At 44.4% G+C, this 16,869-nt stretch overlaps 1 protein-coding gene across 1 annotated transcript in view; it reads left to right on the forward strand.

Moving 5' to 3' along the window:
• The window catches only part of THSD7A (thrombospondin type 1 domain containing 7A), a 740,167-nt gene that overhangs the window by 19,875 nt on the left and 703,423 nt on the right, over positions 1-16,869 (forward strand). Inside the window, exon 3 of the mRNA XM_073677287.1 lies at positions 3,574-3,787. The gene's annotated coding sequence lies outside the window, so the exon portion shown is untranslated. The remainder of the gene's footprint in view (positions 1-3,573; positions 3,788-16,869) is intronic.

Consider the following 16,869-nt stretch of genomic DNA (forward strand, 5'->3'; position numbering starts at 1 on the left):
ATGGAATAAATGGCGCTATAATAATAAATAATAATAATAAATAATAATAATAATAGTAGTTATATTCTTGTATATAGGGGCAGTATTATAGGAGTTATATTCTTGTACATAGGAGCAGTATTATAGTAGTTATATTCTTGTACATAGGGGGCAGTATTATAGGAGTTATATTCTTGTACATAGGGGGCAGTATTATAGTAGTTATATTCTTGTACATAGGGGCAATATTATAGTATTTATATTCTTGTACATAGGAGCAGTATTATAGTAGTTATATTCTTGTACATAGGAGCAGTATTATAGTAGTTATATACTTGTACATATGGGCAGTATTATAGTACTTATATTCTTGTACATAGGGGCAATATTATAGTATTTATATTCTTGTACATAGGAGCAGTATTATAGTATTTATATTCTTGTACATAGGAGTAGTATTATAGTAGTTATATTCTTGTACATAGGAGCAGTATTATAGTAATTATATTCTTGCATATAGGGGCAGTATTATAGTATTTATATTCTTGTACATAGGGGCAGTATTATAGTAGTTATATTCTTGTACATAGGGGACAGTATTATAGTAGTTATATTCTTGTACATAGGAGCAGTATTATAGTAGTTATATTCTTGTACATAGGGGCAATATTATAGTAGTTATATTCTTGTACATAGGAGCAGTATTATAGTAGTTATATTCTTGTATATAGGGGCAGTATTATAGGAGTTATATTCTTGTACATAGGAGCAGTATTATAGTAGTTATATTCCTGTACATAGGAGCAGTATTATAGTAGTTATATTCTTGTACATAGGGGGCAGTATTATAGTAGTTATATTCTTGTATATAGGAGCAGTATTATAGTAGTTATATTCTTGTACATAGGGGCAATATTATAGTAGTTATATTCTTGTACATAGGAGCAGTATTATAGTAGTTATATTCTTGTACATAGGAGCAGTATTATAGTAGTTATATTCTTGTACATAGAGGCAGTATTATAGTAGTTCTATTCTTGTATATAGGAGCAGTATTATAATAGTTATATTCTTGTGAATAGGAGCTTTATTATAGTAGTTGTATTCTAGTACATAGGAGCAGTTGTCAGAAGTGACAGACAGTCGCCCTGCAGTGGGTTGCAGAAGATCTCTACTTTTGGCATTGCAGACACCTTCTTAGAGGCTGTCTCTTGGACCGAGCGGCTACCTTTCTCTGGCTAATTAACACCCTGGCCTGGGTATATAAATACCTGTTGTGTTCCAGAGGGAGGTACCGGCGATATTCATTACTCCTTGTGAAGGCTTTAGCAAGAGCAGTACTTCTTCCTCTCTGGTGCCTGAGGACGTGTGCGCATTTGTCTGGAGTCATCTAAGGCTAAGCATTCTCCCCCTGTTTGTCCTCCCTTGTTGTCTTAAATGTTCAGTGGCGATCAACTAGTGCTCATCTCCTCCCTTCCCTAGCCTTAGCCAAAGCCAGGGTAAGACAGGGCGAGGCACGCGTGTTGCAATTGGTGAAGAGCTAATATAGGGATGTTAGGGGAGACAGAATATCACCCTATCAGCCAGGAGGTCTCCACTCCCCCCATTCCCTAGAGTCTCGGATTCATTTCTCTTTTCCCTTTGTGTTGCACTAAGTCTTTCCCACACCTTGCGAGACAGCGGTATTATAGTAATTATATTCTTGTACATAGGTAGCAGTATTATTGTAGTTATATTCTTGTATATAGGGACAGTATTATAGTAGTTATATTCTTGTACATAGGGGCAGTATTATAGTAGTTATATTCTTGTACATAGGGGGCAGTATTATAGTAGTTATATTCTTGTATATAGGAGCAGTATTATAGCAGTTATATTCTTGTACTTAGGGGGCAGTATTATAGTAGTTATGTTCTTGCATATAGGGACAGTGTTATAGTAGTTACATTCTTGTACATAGGGGCAGTATTATAGTAGTTATATTCTTTTACATAGGGGGCAGTATTATAGTGGTTATATTCCTGTACATAGGAGCAGTATTATAGTAGTTATATTCTTGTACATAGGGGCAGTATTGTAGTAGTTATATTCTTGTATATAGAGGCAGTACTATAGTAGTTATATTCTTGTACATAGGAGCAGTATTATAGTAGTTATATTCTTGTACATAAGAGCACTATTATAGTAGTTATATTCTTGTACATAGGGGGCAGCATTATAGTAGTTATATTCTTGTACATAGGGGCAGTATTATAGTAGTTATATTCTTTTACATAGGGGGCAGTATTATAGTGGTTATATTCCTGTACATAGGGGCTGTATTATAGTAGTTATATTCTTGTACATAAGAGCACTATTATAGTAGTTATATTGTTGTACATAGGGGGCAGTATTATAGTAGTTATATTCTTGTACATAGGGGCAGTATTATAGTAGTTATATTCTTGTACATAGGAGGCAGTATTATAGTAGCTATATTATTGTACATAGGGAGCAGTATTATTGTAGTTATATTCTTGTTAACCAAAATGTACGTGAGTAAGCCAAAATCCTTCTGGGAAAGTATCTTGTGGACAGATGAGACCAAGATAGAGCTGTTTGGTAAAGCACATCATTCTACTGTGTACCAAATACAGAATGAGGACTACAAAGAAAAGAACACAGTCCCTACAGTCAAACATGGTGGAGATTCAAAGATGTTTTGAGGTTGTTTTGCTGCCTCTAGCACTGGATGCCTTGACTGTGTGCAAGGCATCGTGAAATCTGAAGATTACCAAAGGATTTTGGGTCGCAATGTAGGGCACAGTGTCAGAAAGCTGGGTTTGCGTCCTTCATCATGGGTCTTCCAGCAGGACAATAACCCCAAACATACTTCAAGAAGCCCCCAGAAAGCGCTGAAGAGTTCTGAAGTGGCTAGAAATGTGTCCGGATCTAAATCCCATTGATCACTGTGGAGAGGTCTTAAAATTGCTGTTGAGACCTGGAGGAGTTTGTAAGAAGAGTCCAAAATTCCAGCTGAGAGGCGTAAGAAGCTGATGGTTATAGGAAGCGATTGATTACAGTTATTTATTCCAAAGGACGTACAACCAAATATTAAGTTGAGGATGCCAACAATTTTATCCGGTCCATTTTTGGGGTTTTGTGTGAAATTATGTCCAATTTACCTTTTGTTCTCTGTTTTTTTTTTGTGTTGTTCAAATATACAGAAAGCAAATAAACACTTAGATAAAAAAACATATGGAATTGCAATAATTTTCTGGGAGAAATGCTTCATTTTCTGTAACAATTTCCAGGGTGTCAACACTTTTGGTCATGACTGTATAAGTAAAAGCATAAGATTAGTCCTACATTTCCAATCCTTGCTATTGGATTATTATTTGGAGATCTTCCAAACACATTATTCTGCTACAATGTACCACTATGTTGTTTAATAAACAGATTCTACTCTTACAGTAGATACATTGTTATCTCTGCTGATCGGAGCTCTTATAGCTCTTGTTGGATAAAGGCAGATGTTTGTCCTGAGATCATTCCTCCTTTTCTGTTTTCTCCTTCCCTCATATCTTCTTGTTCTGCCTCTCCTCCCTCCTCCAGTTGCTCGCTCCACCACGCAAAGTCGCACTGCAGAAACTCTTCATGTCTCCCGTCCTTGGCTTCCTTCTTACAGATGTGATATTAATTTGTCTGAAGATTTCGGTGGGCATGCCCAGTGGATGTTAATCCGATGCCCCCCACTATGTCACAGTTCTTTGCCATTATCCCCCACATGGATCTACCATGGTGCCAGCTGACTGAGGAATAATCACTGGTAAGAAAAAGGAAACCAACCTGATATTTAGTATTTAAAGTCTGTATGCTGATGCAGCAGAGCTGGGTTATGTTGCACCTTAACATTATGACTTGTGCCAAATGACAAACTCAGCTCTGCTGTATCTGTAACTTCCAGTATTTATTGCATCCCCAGCGTTAAAGAGTTAATACCAGGTCTTGCGCTTACGGTTTTTAGGCACTCCTGCTTGTCTCCTCTTCCTTATCTTCTCCTCAATGTCACATTGCCTTTGTATTGATCACTGTATATAAGACCGTATTGATTTTGCTATTGTAGCTGAATGGGATTTATTTTGGGGGTTTCGTAATTAAGAGGAATTCCCCCTGGGAGGTGTTTGGAGTAGATACCAGATGTGTTTTATGATGTTCTTCAGAGGCTCAAAGATCAGAAAGTGAATATTTAAGGAAGAAAACTTCAGGGTTTTGTATTTCCATGCTCCTTAGGAAGAGTTGGAGCTGAGATTTGACTTATTGACTCCGATCCATCAAATGATTACGCCAGAAATCTGCCAGAAACTCACACGAGAGGTTGTGCAAACATTTTGTGACTTTTGGCTTTTTCACGCCGATCTTGGGCAGTTCCACCAAAACGGGTTGAGCTGAGGTGGGACGGAGTGTTGTCCACTTGCCCAATTTTTGAGGAGCTGCGGCGACTTGAATCTAGACTGGAGTAAGATTTGTGGCAAGATGCACAGAGGCACAAGTCACTTTTAAGATGCGCCTGGCTCTTTAAGATGCATGCACCTCTTAATGATTTTGGCCGCTCTGACACTTACACACCCCTCATCAAGACTTACATGAACATTGCCGGTCTTGGTGAATCGGGGCCATATGTTTGGGACCCTACCTATGGATTGGTGATGCCACTACATATCAATGATCTTAAATAAAGGGGCTTTGGAAAATTCTTGAACCCCTGGCTGCAGCTTTACTCACCCTCCCCGGGTCCAGAGCTGAGTCTTTGCTGATGCTCCCGGTGTCTGTTATTGTCTCGTCGACAGCACCTCAGCCAATCAGTGAGCTCAGCCTCTGAACGGCTCATGCTGTCAACTCTGGTGGAGCTGTTGAGCTCAGTGATTGGCTGCAGCTCTGTTAATGTGACGTCAGCACTGCAGACAATACCAGACACCGGGGGCAACAGCGGACACTTGTTTTCCTATCCGTCAACCTGCAGGCTAGAAAAATATAGTGGCAGTTATGAGTTCTTAACAAAATGCTGGGAAGTGAGCTGAAAGGAAGTTCCTGCTCCTATAGTACAGACAGAACAGATGGCAATTCATCCTGGAAATGGTGACCCAAAGGCTGTTTTACCTTGTTGTGTTGGGCTTTGAGTGTGGGAGGAGGGGGATTGAACGCAGCAGTGTCATGGTTTTCCATAGGTTTTGTATTATGAATTTGCCAATAGCCTTTGGTGAGGTCCAGAGTGGTGATGTACCAAGCGGGTCCTAGCCTTTCGATAAGCTCATCTACTCTAGGCATTGGGTAGGCGTCGAACTTCGAGACCTCGTTCAGCTTCCTATAGTCGTTGCAAAACCTATCCTATCTCTCCTGACCCACTTACAAATGCATGCTCAGCCGAGTGTGCACATGTTCTCAAGGGGAGGTGAAGTAAGCCGCTGTCAGACATCTCTGCCGGCTGCTTATCTCTCTTAAGAAGAAAAGGTCAGACATGTTAAAATCCGACATCCAGGGAGGATAGAGCTGGAGTGACGGAGGCTTCAGATCTACCATAGCTCTTCAGCCACATTTGCATATAAATTAAAATGCTGATTTTTCCATAACAAAGGAATGGACTGGCCATGTAAATGTATTGCTAGACTTGTCTTTGAAAAAGCTACATGCGCATATAAATAGATTGGGGGTGAAATCCTACAGACAGATTCCCTTTATGTTTTCATTATCTATGGGTAAAACCAAGGATCCCAAAGGAAACCAATGCAAACAAGGGCAGGTCCTTGGACTTTAGTTTTACCACCTTCTCAGATTCTCAAATGTAAAAGACCACGGTGCTGACTACTGTGACAAGAACCATACTGGGAATCTCCTAGGCCCCATTGCTTCAGCACTAGCACCATCTAGAAAATACAGGCAGTGCTCATTGCAGTCAGAGGAAGACTTAGAGACTGATGAAGGATGGAGAAGGGTTGTAAAACGCCCTATTCACCCACAAGGCTAAATTCAGAAATCATCTAGCTTCCCTTGAAAACAGATATTGATCCATTGATCTGCAGACTCATGATCCATCCTGGATGAGCGGTCGTGCCCGAGTGTAACCATGCTCAAAAAATGATTCCACCAGCAACGATCGAGCCAACGATCCTTTGATTGATTATTGCTGTTTGCTGATCTAAGACTCATCATTGCTGATATGCTTTGACATCATACGTTCCAAGATCCCTACTTGCTTTCAGAATGTCTCATTGATGCCCTAGTTTCTTTTGGCAGAATTAGTGCATTAGGACTCTTATCACAGGCATGTAACTGGTTTACCGCGAGAGGGGCCAGAAGACCGCGGCGTCGGATTCCACATACTCCTGCACTGATTAGAAGCAGTTCGCCATCATATTAAACGGTGCAGGGGTTAATCTGTTCGGTTGAGAGCTTCTGTAGCTTTCCTGCTTTGATGGTCTCGGCTGTTCAGTATTGGCCACTCCTCTCTGCTATATATACTGCCTCTGGCATTCAGGATTGCCAGTGTTAGTTCGTACTGCCTGGTGTGGATTTGGAGGTGTTGGTTCTTTGAGGAGGAGTTTGGAGTGTTGTTCAGAAGACTGTTGCTTGGTCTGTGAACATGTCCTCATCTTCTCCTATTTGGTTGTTCCTTCTTTTTCTCCCCGGTGTTCCACTCTGTTGTTTGTGAGTGCATGTTTGTATGATTGGTATTTTCATTTATCCTTATACATCTTCCCTTGTTAGTCTGGTTTGTGTATTCTTATACACAACTACTCCCCACTTCCCTGGGTGGTGGAGGGGACAGAAGATAAACTCTGATTTAGGAGCTCAGCAAGGCACGTGGCCCCAGCGTCTTCACCATTAGCAGTAATCCAGGAAGCAGGGATATCTAGGGCGCCCCTAGCTTTAGCAATAGCCCCGGAATATCTAATAACAGCGTCATGACACTACAGTCGTAACGGCCTTGTTGTAGAAATATCACCCTGGATACTTTGGCACCAGATTGCACAGAGATGTTCCCATTGTGATTTTTGGGGTTCTCTTAGTGGGGGCCCCCTGTATAGATGTTTGCATTACTTCTGCTAGGAGGACATGTCTATTATTGTTACATTTATAGCAGGCGGTCATGTTTCCTGTTTCGGCTTCATTTCTACACTATCTTTCAGTTTTGTTCCAGTAATAAGACGATGTTTTCAGCACATTCCCTCCCATTGTTTCCTCTCTCTAATGGTCTGTAATGGGTCGTTGTGATCCTCGTTCATTAAGCTGCGTTACAGCCCGGCCTATTAGCCGTTGTGAGCACCTGCTGGAGAGATTTACTGCTTAAGCTAATTGCAAAAGCCATTGAATATAAACCGTGTGGCTCCAATTCCGTTTACAATTGCTGTTTCTTGTTTTGCTGAAATTCCACATCATCAATGAGTGTTACGGAGCAGAGAATGTGATTAATTCAGCAGTGCAGGATTCTGTACACAGCGCTGGTGTTAGTAGGTAACAAGCTGGGCAATTGTCCAAAATGCCGTGTTCTAAAGGAAAGTCAGAAACATTACTGTTAACCTATGTGCTGTTTACACATTGTATGGCAGCATTATTTACACACTGGCGGTATTAAGTTCAACAGAACTGTGAATACAGCTATGGAGGGTCAGAACATGATTGGTAATGTATGTACACAGTGACTTCACTAGCAGAATAGTGAGTGCAGCTCTGGAGTATAATACAGGATATAACTCAGGATCAGTAATGTAATGTATGCACACAGTGACTTCACTAGCAGAATAGTGAGTGCAGCTCTGGAGTATAATACAGGATATAACTCAGGATCAGTAATGTAATGTGTGTACACAGTGACTTCACCAGCAGAATAGTGAGTGCAGCTCTGGAGTATAATACAGGACGTAACTCAGGATCAGTAATGTACTGTATGTACACAGTGACTGCACCAGCAGAATAGTGAGTGCAGCTCTGGAGTTTAATACAGGATGTAACTCAGGATCAGTAATGTAATGTATGTACATAGTGACTGCACCAGCAGAATAGTGAGTGCAGCTCTGGAGTATAATACAGGGTGTAACTCAGGGTCAGTAATGTAATGTATGTACACAGTGACTGCACCAGCAGAATAGTGAGTGCAGCTCTGGAGTATAATACAGGAGGTAACTCAGGATCAGTAATGTAATGTATGTACTGTAGGGATTTGTACTCACTGAGCCGCGTTGGAGGTAGGCACAGGTTCACACAGTGATGCAGTCCACGGGTTCAAACAAACTGGTGGTTTATTCAGTGTCCATACGCCAGTGAGGAAGCAAAAGTAACAGCCTTTTCCTGGCACAAAAAGGAATAACAGAACAAAGCTCAAAATAACAAGTCCATGCAGCACGGCCTCAGCCGTTTAAACAAGGTGCTTTTTCTCTGCCTCCAGCAGAGTCTGAGAATCACATGCAAGGTCTGCTCACATTGCCCAACAAACACAGACAGACTGAGACAGGTCTTAAATCATCCTTCCAAGACCTGGACTGGAGGTAAGTGAGCAGCTGTTCCCCCCCAGCTCTTTCAGCTGCTCGTAAAACCCCGCCCTGTAATCCGGGCCCATTAAATTCCTCTCAGCACTATGTGTGCTGGAGCCTGCTTCTCTGGGTCCTACATCACCAAAGCTTGGCACTTCGGTGACACATACCTCCCGTCCACGACCTGTCCGGCAGCCACCTTACATACCCTCCCCTCTGCCCAAAGCCGGGGGGCTTGGCACCTTCTGTCACCGTACAATAAACCCTTGACAAGGCATCAGCATTCCCATGTTGTTTCCAAGGCCTATGCTCTACCTGGAAACTAAAATCTTGTAGAGCCAGGAACCACCTAGTCACTCTGGCATTGTTCCCCTTCTTTTCTCGCATCCACCTCTGTGGGGCATGGTTTGACACTAACCTGAACCTTCTACCTAACAGGTAATACCTCAGAGTGTCTAACGCCCACTTAATGGGCAAACATTCTTTTTCTACAATGGAGTAGTTCTTCTCACAAGTGGAGAGCTTCCAACTGAGGTATATTACAGGGTGTTCTTCTCCGTTAATCTCCTGGGACAAGACTGCTCCCAGCCCGACATCTGATGCATCCATCTGGACCACAAACTCCTTGGAGAAGTTGGGCGCTACCAAGACTGGCTGCTTACAGATGGCCAGTTTCAATTCCTGGAAGGCTGCTTCTGCTTCCAGGGACCACTTGGTCATAGCCGACTTCGACCCTTTCAGAAGATCCGTCAGCGGGGCTGCTATCAGGGCAAAGTTAGGTACAAATCTTCGATAATAGCCCACAATGCCTAGAAACGCCCTGACCTGCTTCTTCGAGAGGGGCTGTGGCCAGTTCAAGATCGCCTCAACCTTATTTATTTGTGGTTTTATTTCCCCTCTACCAACCTCGTACCCTAGGTACTTGGCTTCCTCCATCTCCATGGCACATTTCTTTGGGTTGATAGTAAAGCCCGCCGTCCTTAGGGCATCAAGTATGGCTTGAACTTTGTCCAGATAACTTTCCCACTCCTGGCTGAATTTGACGATGTCGTCTAGGTAGGCCGCTGCATACTTTTCACGGGTTGCTAAGATCCGGTCCGTGGCTCTCTGGAAGGTGGCCGGAGCTCCCTGTAACCCAAACGGCATCCTGACGTATTGATAACATCTGTCTGGCGTCGAGAAGGCTGTCTTCTCATTCGCCTCTTTGGACATGGGAATTTGCCAATAGCCTTTGGTGAGGTCCAGAGTGGTGATGTACCAAGCGGGTCCTAGCCTTTCGATAAGCTCATCTACTCTAGGCATTGGGTAGGCGTCGAACTTCGAGACCTCGTTCAGCTTCCTATAGTCGTTGCAAAACTGCCATTCCCCATCTGGTTTCGGCACTAAGACTATAGCACTGGACCATCCACTTTTGGACTCTTCAATGACTCCCAGGTTCACTTCATTTGAGATCACCTCTCTGTGGGCCTCGGGGATCCGGTATGGTTTTAGATTGACGCGAACATGAGGCTCTGTGAGAACCTCATGCTCTATGACCTGAGTGAGCCCTGGCAACTCTGAAAACAGGTCTTTATTTCGCTGTAGCAACTCTTTGCAGTGATGCTTTTGGGCACGTGACAGTGACTCTGCCACCTTAACCTCTTTCACATCAGCCTCAGCCCCAGCCACTAAACAGGGAGCTTCCACGGGCTCTCTATCTTGCCATGGCTTAATCAAGTTAACATGGTAAATTTGGTAGGGCTTCCTCTTCCCCGGTTGGTGGATTTTATAGTTGACTTCCCCCACTTTCTCTACCACCTCATAGGAGCCCTGCCACTTGGCCATAAACTTGCTCTCCACTGTGGGCACGAGCACAAGCACTCGATCTCCTGGGTTGAACCATCTCACCCTGGCCGACCTATTATACACCCTGGACTGCACCTCTTGTGCCTTGAGGAGGTGCTCCCTCATAATGGGCATCATGTGGGCAATCCTCTCTTGCATCTGGGCAACGTGCTCCACCACGCTCCTATAGGGAGTGGTCTCAGCTTCCCAGGACTCTTTCGCCACATCCAGGAGTCCTCGATGCTGTTGTCCATAGAGTAGTTCAAACGGGGAGAAACCTGTGGAAACTTGGGGATCTTCCCTGATGGCAAACAACAGATAGGGAAGCAGACAGTCCCAGTCTCGGCCATCCTTTTCCACTGCTTTCCTCAACATTGCTTTCAAGGTTTTGTTAAACGTCTCGACCAGTCCGTCCGTCTGGGGATGGTACATGGAGGTTCTCAGTTGTGTAATCTGCAATGTCTTGCACAATTCCCTCATGACCTTTGACATAAATGGAGTTCCTTGGTCTGTAAGGATCTCCTTAGGCAACCCTGTTCTTGAAAACATGTGGACTAACTCCCGGGCTATACACCTGGCGGAGGAGTTTCGTAGTGGTACGGCCTCCGGATACCGTGTAACATAATCTAATACCACCAGAATATACTGATGCCGGGCGGACTTGACCAGAGGCCCCACTAGACCCATTGCTATGCGTTCAAATGGAACCTCGATGACGGGTAGGGGCACTAGGGGACTGCGGAAGTGGGCCACTGGGGAGGTTATCTGGCATGTGGGGCAGGAAAGACAATAACTCTTTATTTCTCTATAGCAATCTGGCCAGTAGAATCTCTGGAGGATCCGTTCCTGAGTCTTGTCTGCACCCAGGTGACCACCCAACACATGAGAATGAGCCATGTCTAACACCCTGCGTCTATAGGGCCCTGTGTCACGCTACTGGCGATACTGGACTGGAGGTCAGTGGCCGGAGCAGATGTGTACAGGTGACCTGACCGTGGGAAGACTTCTGGGGATGCAGTATATGGCGGTAGTAGTTCACCTTGTCAGAAGATGCAGTATATGGCAGTAGTAGTTCACCTTGTCAGAAGATGCAGTATATGGCGGTAGTAGTTCACCTTGTCAGCAGATGCAGGGGCCCGCCCGAGCAAGGGCCGGCCGGGATCACACACGAGCACCAGGTTCGTTTAGGCAATAGGAGTTCGAGGTAGGAACAGCAGAGTCTTCACAAGAAGCAGGAAAGCGCCAGCAGAACACCTTCCAAGTCAGGAGCTCAGATAATGCTTCACTCAGTTAGACTGAGCACCACAATACTCAGCAACAGGAAGCTGCACAGGGCCAGGTATATATAGCAGGTCCAATCAATCTCAATCAGGGCGGGAACAATCAGCAGGGCAGGTGATGATCTCTATCCCAGACGAAGTTCATATGGTTTCAGGCAAGAGTTAAACAAGTTCCGAATAGCTCCACAGCAAAGTAACAGACTAGCAAGCAATGGGTCACAGGTTCAAATCCTAACAATACTCCCCTCTTAACGGCGGCCTCTGGACGCAATTTGCCCAGGCTTTGCAGGATACCGCTGATGAAATTGTCTAATCAAACGGGGAGCATTGACGTTGCCTACTGGTTCCCATGAATTTTCTTCCGTGTCGTAGCTCTGCCATTTGATTAAGTATTGTAAACAATTTCTGTGTATTCGGGAATCCAAGATCTTTTCCACCACAAACTGCTCCTGTCCGTCCACTTCAATTGCATCGGGAGGCAGAGGGGAACGTTCTGGAAATGGATTGGCTGTGGCGGCTTTCAACAAAGACACGTGAAACACGGGATGAATTCTCACTGATGTTGGTAGCTGTAGACGTACGGCCAATGGACTCACAATCTTACTGATTTTGTATGGTCCCACAAACTTTTGTCCTAATTTAGGAGAAGGAATCTTCAATTTCAAATTCTTAGTGGATAACCACACTCGATCTCCAATCCTAAACGTGGGAGTGGGTCTACGATACCTGTCAGCAGCTTTTTTATATTTCTCCTGAGCTTCCCTTAATGTGTCTTTCAGAAGATTCAGATTTTGCTGTAGAAGAGAGATTCTTTCTGCGACTGCTGGTATTAATGGTGCCACAGGATTCTTGGGAAGGATGTTTAGGTGATATCCAAGATTTGCAAAAAATGGCGTCTGTTTCGTAGAGGCATTCTGTGAATTGTTATATGAAAATTCCGCAAATGGCAACAGATCTACCCAGTCGTCTTGCAGATGGCAAATATAACAACGAAGATACTGCTCCAGCGTCTGATTCGTACGTTCTGTCTGACCGTTAGATTGGGGATGATAAGCGGTTGACAATCGTACCTTGATGTCTAGCGCTGAGCATAGACTGAGCCAAAATTTAGATGTAAATTGCACACCTCGATCTGAGACGACTTCATCCGGCACTCCGTGGAGGCGGAAAACATTGCAAATTATCAGATCAGCTGTATCTTTTGCTGAAGGCAGACCTGAACACGGGATAAAATGCGCTGCTTTCGTAAGTCGGTCCACTACTACCAGAATGGATGTTTTTCCCTTGGAGTCTGGTAGGTCTACTATAAAGTCCATTGAAATCGATCCCCATGGTCGAGTTGGGATGGCGAGAGGCTGCAATAGTCCCATAGGAGATGCACGTGGAGTCTTATATCTGGCACAGATGTCACAGGAATTAACGTACTTCTTCACGTCTTCTTGAAAGTTAGGCCACCAAAAGAAACGTGACAAAAATTCCTGCGTTTTTTGTACCCCTTTGTGCCCTGCAACTTTAGAATCGTGCACTAGTTGTAGAAGTTTTAACCGAACTGCTTCTGGCACATATAGCCGTCGACCATCGGTCCATACTTGATTTTTAAAAAACAGATGCACGTCCCCTGATGGACGTGATAGAAACGAGTCTGTTTCGTATGCTGCTTTCAAATCTTCCAGCAAATCTCCATCATGTATTACTCCCAAGATCTTAGTATCTGCCACAATGGGTTTGGGTGCTGTCACGAGGTTAGCCTCACTTGAAAACATTCGGGATAATGCGTCTGCTTTCTTGTTACGGGAGCCTGGTCGGTATGAAATTACAAAATTGAATTGATTCAAAAACAGACTCCAACGGGTCTGCCGAGGAGAGAGGCATTTTGCAGACCTGATAAACTCTAGATTGCGATGATCGGTCAACACTAGAATTTGTTGTGCAGCCCCCTGGAGATGATGTCTCCACTCTTTGAATGCTGATATGATGGCGAGCAATTCTTTATTTCCCACGTCATAATTTTTTTCGGCTAAAGACATACGTTGTGAGAAAAATGCGCAGGGATGCAGCAACTTCTTTTCCCCTGTCCTCTGAGAGAGGATAGCACCGACCGCACAGTCTGAAGCATCCACCTCGACGATAAAAGCCAATTCAGGGTCAGGATGGCGTAGTATGGGAGCCGTCGTGAATTTCATTTTTAAATGAGAGAATGCTTCTTGCGCTTGGGGGGTCCAGATGAATTTTGCTCCTTTTTTTGTTAGTTGCGTGATGGGTGCCACGATTTCTGAAAAATTCTTGATAAAACGTCTGTAAAAGTTGGCGAACCCCACAAAACGCTGAACTTCTTTCACATTTTTAGGGATAGGCCACTCGGTGATAGCTTGCGTTTTCTTAGCATCCATCCGTAATCCTTGAGGTGAAATGATGTATCCCAAGAACTGGATCTCTTCTTGATGGAATTCACATTTTTCTAATTTAATATATAACGAATTCTCCCTTAACCGTTGTAGCACTCGTCTTACGTGCGTCTGATGTTCCTCCGCAGAGTTTGAAAAGATCAGGATGTCATCTAGATAAACGACCATGAACTGGTCCAACAGGTCTCGGAAAATATCATTTGCCAGGTGCTGGAAAGTAGCTGGAGCATTGCAAAGTCCGAAGGGCATCACTAGACTCTCAAAGTGTCCATATCGGGTACGAAAAGCCGTCTTCCATTCATCCCCAGGTTTTATACGTACTAAATTATATGCCCCACGTAAATTTAACTTAGTGAAGATTTTCGCACTTTGTACTTTTTCTAGGAGTTCCGGGATCAACGGTAGGGGATAACGATTTTTGACCGTGACTTTATTAAGCTCCCTGTAGTCCACTACTGGCCGTAGTGCTCCATCCTTCTTTTTAACGAAGAATATAGGGGCTCCAGCGGGCGAGGATGATGGACAGATGAATTTTTTGCTTAGATTTTCATCAATAAATTCTTTGAGAGCCTTCAGTTCAGGACCCGCTAGAGGGTAGATAGTTCCAAACGGTATAGCCGCCCCCGGGAGTAGCTCTATTGGGCAATCGTACGGTCGATGTGGGGGAAGTGTATCCGCTCCCCTCTTGTCACAGACATCTAAGAAATCTTCATACACCGCTGGCAGCTGAGGCAGTTCTGGATTCTGAGCTGCTTCTAATGAGGACTCACTTGGAACCTCCGCCTGAACTTCGTTTTCGGGGAAACTAATCTTTTTCATCTCCCAATCGATGATAGGGTTTTGCTTCTGCAACCACGGCAGACCTAAAATGATGGGAAAATGTGGAGAAGAAATAATTAGGAATGTCAACATCTCGCGATGCTGCGGCTCAATATAGATCTCCAAAAGTCCTGTCTCATGATCCACTGGCCCTGAATTCAGTGGAGATCCATCTACTGTCTCCATCACAATAGGTGAACGTCTTTTCTGCACATCTATGCCATGTTTTTGAGCAAATGCAGAATCCATGAAAGTCCCACTGGCCCCAGAGTCAATCATGGCTGATGCGGTGATCCACTGGGAGTTAACCTTCAGTTTGATAGTTACAAAATAATGGGATTCTCGGCTCTCCTTCCTGGTATGTGGAGCTATGGATGATATGGACTGGATCTCATCTTTAGCATAATCAGTCTCTGAGATGAAAGACTCCTCGTCGGAAGAATCAGGATCCATTATGGCCGCCACCATTTTCCTTGAACGGTTTGTGGGACGACTTGGACAGTTAATGAGAAAATGTCCTGCTTCCCCGCAGTACAAACATAGATTCTCTTTAAATCTCTGTTCTCTTCGTTCTGCACTCGCTCGTCTCTGGATCGCATCCACTTGCATTGGCTCTAATTCTGTATCTCGGAAATTTCGGCTAGGCACTTCTTTAGTGACCGATGGCAGGGAGGAGTTATACGAGTTAGTTGAACGATTCATGGAGGTCCACTTCTCTTGTCGTCGTTCAGACAGACGGGTGTCAACCCGGATGCAATGCTTGATAAAATCATCCAGATCCGAAGGGGTCTCTCCACGGGCAAGTTCGTCCTTTACTGCACTAGAAAGTCCTCTTTTAAAGAAAGTTACCTTTGCTGCATTATTCCATTCGGTGTCGACGGCCCACCTCCTATACTCCATAGCATACTCTACGACGGGACGTTTGCCTTGTCGTAATGCCAGCAACGTTGATTCAGCTGTAGCTGCACGATTTGGGTCATCAAACATCTGCTGCATCGCTCGAATAAACTCATTCAAATTGTCTAAACGTGCGTCCCGAGTCTCAATCAGAGGATTAGCCCAAGCGATCGCTTTGTGGGTTAACAGCATAATGATGCATAACACCTTTGACCTATCGGTCGGGAACTGATTAGCATGTGTATCAAAGAACAGGTAGCATTGATTCAAAAATCCACGAAATTTGTCTCGATCACCGCCAAAACGAAAAGGTGGTAGCTTGGGGGGCATGGCAAACGCCGAGACGGGAGCTTGTCCTTCTAGCTGTGAAATTCGAGCAGTCAACACTTGTACCGCATTTTGCAAATCTTGGATAGCTTGTTGGTGATTCTGAACATTATGATCGCTCTGTACAATAAATGCGTCTACCCGTGATTTTCCATTCATCTGTTCGGCGTGCAGACTGGATATTGCACCCTGCAGTTTTCTGACACGTGCCTCCATAGTTTCTGCCCCAGTGGCCTCCATTTTTGAGAGGCTGAGTATTCTGTCACGCTACTGGCGATACTGGACTGGAGGTCAGTGGCCGGAGCAGATGTGTACAGGTGACCTGACCGTGGGAAGACTTCTGGGGATGCAGTATATGGCGGTAGTAGTTCACCTTGTCAGAAGATGCAGTATATGGCAGTAGTAGTTCACCTTGTCAGAAGATGCAGTATATGGCGGTAGTAGTTCACCTTGTCAGCAGATGCAGGGGCCCGCCCGAGCAAGGGCCGGCCGGGATCACACACGAGCACCAGGTTCGTTTAGGCAATAGGAGTTCGAGGTAGGAACAGCAGAGTCTCCACAAGAAGCAGGAAAGCACCAGCAGAACACCTTCCAAGTCAGGAGCTCAGATAATGCTTCACTCAGTTAGACTGAGCACCACAATACTCAGCAACAGGAAGCTGCACAGGGCCAGGTATATATAGCAGGTCCAATCAATCTCAATCAGGGCGGGAACAATCAGCAGGGCAGGTGATGATCTCTATCCCAGACGAAGTTCATATGGTTTCAGGCAAGAGTTAAACAAGTTCCGAATAGCTCCACAGCAAAGTAACAGACTAGCAAGCAATGGGT

This window comes from Phyllobates terribilis, unplaced genomic scaffold (assembly GCF_046119375.1).
Source record: "Phyllobates terribilis strain yellow unplaced genomic scaffold, ASM4611937v1 Scaffold_4__5_contigs__length_816908805, whole genome shotgun sequence".
NCBI lineage: Eukaryota > Metazoa > Chordata > Amphibia > Anura > Dendrobatidae > Phyllobates > Phyllobates terribilis.